Below are 6,011 nucleotides of genomic sequence, written 5' to 3'. Positions count from 1 at the left end.
CTTAGAGAGAGAAAAGGAAGAGACTTTTAGAAGAAGAAAAGTTGAGAGAGTTGACTGAATTTTGAGAAATCAGAATTTGAGAGCAAAAAAGAAAGACAATTTGAACTTCTACTTGAATAATTTCCGTTTGTCTTTTCTTGAGTGTTACTCAAAATTAGTAAACTACTGCATCTTGTATCCGTCTCTCTTCTGCTTTGACTGCGATTGCATTTTGGTATTGCTGATTTTTCAATCTGTTACTGGGTTATTCTACTGGTCGCTACTGGTTTTGCAGTGTTGCTGAACCTGCTGTTGCTGCGTATTTACACTACTGTTGCTTCTACTGATCTTCATCTTCTTTCCTTGCTTTCCAAATACCAGGTACACAAACTGATACACGGGTTCATCTTGTAAGCTACTCGAAACATGAATGCAAAGAATGAGAAAGATTTGAAGTTGTAGTTTAATGTAGTCTTTTCTTTCTTTTACTGTCTGTATGTAGAACATTCTATGCGCTGCCCATGTAAACTCTTTAAACGACTCCCTTTCGAAACTTAACTATAACAACTCGAATGTATGTAAATAAAGTAGGACCTTTTCTTCATTTATTTTAGAGAAAACGAAAACTAAAAAATGTAGTCATTCTAAGATTATCCTTTTTTTTTAAAAATAATGAGATGAGCCTCGCCAAATAAAAATGCAAATTGCGGGTCCCTCAATAATTGGTCATAATAAATACTTATAATTTGGGATGGACTGTTTAGTGAATTTCACTATCTTCCCCAAGGATAATAACACGTTAGACTCTTTAGACGCGATTCAATTAAATTAGTTTTCTTAAACTCAGGTGCACATTTATGTGACCCAAATCCAAATCTCAACGGAGTCGAAATGTGTCTCTAATCACGGGTACATTGATTGTGACGTGGTTCGAGATGCGTGTCCATGATGTTGCAAATTCCTTTTAAAAAAAATAAAAATAATAAGAATGAGATGAGCCTCGCCGAATAAAAAATACAAAAATTGCGGGGCCCTCAGTAAATATTTGCTTTAAAATTGCTTAGACTTCGGGATGGACCGTTTAGCAAAATTTCACGACCCTACCCAAAGTAAATGATACGCTAGTCGCTTTAGGCGCGCCTTTTAATAATTTAATTTTCTTAAAACTCGGGTGCACATTTATATGACCCAAATCCAAATCTCAACAGAGTTGAAATGTGCCAATAACCACGGGTGCATTGATGTGACGTGGTTGGAGATGTATTTCCATGATGTTGCAATTCTTGATTAAAAAAAATATAATAATAATGACGAAAGCGGTTAAATGTTAAAACTTGCGCATGCGCTCATAATTGTATAAACTCAGATAAACAAGCCGAATATGACAGTTGAGCGACCGTGCTAGAACCACGGAACTCGGGAATGCCTAATACCTTCTCCCGGGTTAACAGAATTCCTTATCCGGATTTCTGGTTCGCGGACTGTAATACAGAGTCATTCTTTTCCTCGATTCGGGATTAAACCGGTGACTTGGGACACCCTAAAATCTCCCAAGTGACGACTCTGAAACAAATAAACAAATCATGTTTCGATTGTCCTTTAATTGGAAAAAGCTCCTTTACCCCTTGCGGGTGCGGAAAAAGGAGGTGTGACAGTGGGGATGTGGGATTGTGAGTGGAGGAAAATGTGAAAGTGGAGTGTAAGTGTGTGTGTAGTGGTAGAGTGACGTGTGGGGTGGGGAAATTGGGATTCTATCAGATGGGAGTTTCTTCATTTTTTTTTAGATTTCGTTAGTTTTTAGTTTTTTTTAAAAAATTAATGTTTCTTAACCCCTTTTTTTTTAATTAAAATAAATAAACAAAATAAAATAACACACACATACACACACACACATATATATATTCTTCTATTTAAACATAGGAACAAATCTTATATTCTAAGAATATGAATATTTTTTGTGATTTTTTCATTTTTGTAAAATAAGTAATTTACTACTCAACTCCAAAATTATAAAATTAAATCCTAAATGAAAATGCAACTTATTTTTGTATTTTTCATTTATTTAAACAAATAAACATGCACGGACAAATGCATATAATGACAGAAAATACCACAAAAATTCACAAAATTGCACACAAAGAAAAAAAATTCTTTTATTTTGAGTTCTTTGGGAGTAATTCACATAGGGCAAAAATCACGTGCTCACAGTTCTCTTCTCACTTCATTGATGATTGACCACTACGTCACACCCTTGGGTGCTATCATCAACGAATTTCAATATATTGTACACGGTTACTTACAATTTTTACTAGGCTTCTGATTACTAAATGTTTAATTAGGACCAGATTCTGTAAACATTTCTTACACCCATCGGGGAGTAGAACTTAAACTCTTTTTCGATTAGCAGCCAAGCAACAAAGGCACTAAAAATCATAACATTGCAATTCTGCTTCAAAATTCACAATGACGAGAAAATAATAAACCTTAATATCATTTACGAGCTCTATAACAACAAAAATGACTTAAAAAATTACCATCCGCACGTAAGGACTGTCGCCAAGACACGACTCACATATAATAGGGAAATCAGATCGTTCCCATCCATCAGCTTCTGCATCTCTCAGCAACCTATGCGCCATCGATTATTTCTATATTTCAATCTGCCAAACGAATAAGTATGAGAAAGCTCATTCCAAACGTTTTAATACAGATTCAAGTTGAAACTTAGCCTAAAGAAACATGAAGCTAAAACAAAAACAACAACAACAACCCAGTGTAATCCCGCAGACCTTACCCCTACCCGAGGGTAATGTGTATGGAGACCTTACCCGAGGGCAAAGAAAACAGGAAGCTGAAAAGGTTTCAAAATTAATAATACCTGATAATGCTAGTTTAGGCTCGTGAAATTTAGTTAGAGATGGCGGAATCGTCGGTGGTCGGCGGCGGTCGAGAGAAGAAACCTCTGATGAACGAGAACGAAGCAAATAGCCCTGCTCAGCGAGAACAATATAGAAATAAGAAGAATGGATTTCCGCTATCAATATTTGAATTTATTCCCCACAATTTTAGTAAAATTATCAATTACCCCAACTTCAAACTAAATATTTACCCTGTTTACATCAAAAAAATTAAAACTTAATCAAAATCAAGTGATAAATATGTGTAGGATATTTATTAATTTGGTGTAAATATGGAATGCAAAAAAAAATTCACGAAGTTGACAATTTCCTATTGCTTCCTATATTTTGTTCATCCACTTATGTGGTGTGGTACACATTTCCTTTTAGTTTGTTTTAAAAGGATAATCACACTTTTATATTTGAAAATTACTTAACCATGTTCTCATTTTAGCCTTAGATACATGACTTAGGAATCCACGCTTGAAGGGCATCCTTGGCGTAACTAGTAAAGTTGTCATGTGATCAGGAGGTCACGAGCTCGGGCCATGAAAAGTGAAAACAACCTCTTGCAGAAATATAAGTAAGGTTGCGTACAATAGACCCTTGCGGTACGGCCTTTTCCCAGACCTCGCGCATAGCGGGAGATTAGTGCACCGAGCTGCCATTTTTTAAGAAAGAAACATAGAAAAAGACATATGAAATTCTCATCATCAATTATTTAATTGTTTATAGCAGGAGCAATTGTCCTACTCTGCATATATTTAGTATCGCCATCTTGAGTACTTTAAGGGGTCATTTTGTATGATGGATAAGCAAAAATAATCCTGAGATAAAATTTAGTACCGCCTTATCCCTTTTTGGTTACTAATCGTGGGGTAAATTATCTCAGGATAAAAATAGTATCATGATAACTTCTACCTGTCAGAGGGTAGAATAGTATCCTAAGATAAGTTATCCCAAAATAAAGCAGTAAAATTGACATTGACAATCCCAAGATTAATACAACAAACCAAACAATCAATAAGAAATAATATCAGGTTAACTAATCATAGCGTAACTTGTCCAAACCAAACGACCCCTAAAGGCCATAAAAGGACATGGAAGTTTGAGGCACTTCAGATGTTAAATAAAGGGAGGAAGGTGCCTACAAATGAAGCTGAAGATCTCGACCTAAGCTGCTATTACCCGGGATTTATGAGAGAACATTTGAAAAAAAATCCGACAAGAGGCACATCATTTCATCCCAAACTGATTTTATGGAACTATAAAGCTTTCTAGTGAAGCTGAACTACCAACATAACTATGCTCAAGCAGCAGCAACACCTGGTCCATTACTCTTAGCTCTGCCTTTGCGATCCCATATTGGAGTAGTCTCAATGAGCTTATGAGGAACTAGACGCCTTTCGCGTTTGGTCTCTTCTTGAAATTGTGTACTCTCAACTTAGCTATCTCGGCCTCCTCCTCGGGATTTATCTCTCTAACTACAACAGTCAATCTACATTCTGGCCTCACTTTTATTCCACACTTTCCTTTAGAATGGTAGGATACCCTTTTTTTGAAAAGTCCTTTCCCAACAAAAGCTTCAACTGCACCAAATATGAAAGAATGAATCAGTCCAAGATTAGAAGTAAGAGGAGAGAATAGACCGTCAGTTTGCCTTTTTTACCAACAAGAAGACGATCTGGATCAAATCCATAATTGTGGGTTGCATTTGCCCGAGCTGAATGTATAACCTACAAAAAATGAAAGGTTCCTATTACATCACACCTGAACTGTAAATAATCTTTTGACTTCAGGAGCCATGTTTGGCAATAGTCCTACAACTTTAATGTTGGTCTAATGTGGTGTTTGGGAGTCGCACTACAATGGAGGTTACTATGCAACACAGAATTCTATATCGCAGTATAAGTCTGGTAGCCACATTAGAGAATGCTCGTAATAAAGAAGGAACGTTAAGGCCGAGACCAAATTTTGAATTAGAGCTTGCTTATAAACTATAGTTGCATGATTCATAGAGGAAACAATTTCCTTTCCTTTGATCTTTTTTCGTGCAACTACAAGATGCTTGTTAGAAGTCTAACCTGATAGACAGTTTTGGAAGCTCGTTTTACAGTCACTTGCAACTGCAGTAATGCATCTTCAACACATTGTCGACGCCCCCTTTTTCCCCCTTAAAGGCGAAATCGGGTCTACGACATTTGGAAAGACAACTCTATTCCCGTTTGGGAATTTGGGTTTTTGGAATTGAAGAGTCGTCACCTAATGATTAAGTGCATTAGGACACTAAGGGTTTTGAATTTGAAAACCAGAGTTCAGGTAAGGGCTAGAAATTATCTTGAGGGGAAGGTGTTAGGCATCCCTCAAGATCCACTAGTGTGGTTCCCGGCCATGTTACAATTGTGACTTTACAAATAAGCAACTAAGGCTCAAATAAAAGGGGTTGCACACAAGTTTAAATCCAGTTTTTTTAGGAAAGAGACAAGGTAGGATTTTGTGAAAAGCTTAAGTAACTTATAGAGAAAACAAGTAATAAACACATAAAGGGAAGGGAGTCTTAAATTTGTAGTCAATATGGATCACATCAATGCAATACCCAGCTATAGCTCCTCAGAAGAGGGGTTGCACGTGATATTAGCGCATCGGTCATCATATCCATATTCTATCCTTGATTTTATGACCTTATTTGGAGCTCACTAATACTGCCAAGACAAAGGTATTAAGACGCGAAAAGTATCGTTACTTATTGCATGCTAGTACCCGTCCCAATCCTATCAGTCCCGGAGGCATTTGGGACTACTAATCCTAAAGGGGGAAAGGAGTTTGGGTCTTTTGAGGGTTTGCAAAGGATAAAATTCTAGGGCGACATTCAAAACATATAATGCAAGTATTGGTAGGCAGGTAAACAAATATGGCTCAAATAAACCTCCTTAGATCCAGAAAATCATATAGTTTAGCATGTCTTACATATACTGGTTTGGTCTGGATTAAATTAAGGCGTTAAGCGGACTGGTTCAACACATATTTTAGACAAGAAGTCCGTATTAGGTCCGCTTAGATGCAGTTGTCAAAGACTGACCCTATTGATTAATTTACCTAACCTTTTGCTTATGTGTTAAACAAACCTATAGGCAT

General features: G+C 36.6%; 1 pseudogene; it reads right to left on the bottom strand.

Moving 5' to 3' along the window:
* Nucleotides 1–4,185: 4,185 nt before the first annotated feature.
* Nucleotides 4,186–6,011, bottom strand: LOC107768167 (uncharacterized; annotated as a pseudogene).

Source organism: Nicotiana tabacum, chromosome 6, assembly GCF_000715075.1.
Source record: "Nicotiana tabacum cultivar K326 chromosome 6, ASM71507v2, whole genome shotgun sequence".
Lineage (NCBI taxonomy): Eukaryota > Viridiplantae > Streptophyta > Magnoliopsida > Solanales > Solanaceae > Nicotiana > Nicotiana tabacum.
Note: the sequence above shows the minus strand (reverse complement) of the source record. Positions and strands in the feature narration are given on the sequence as shown.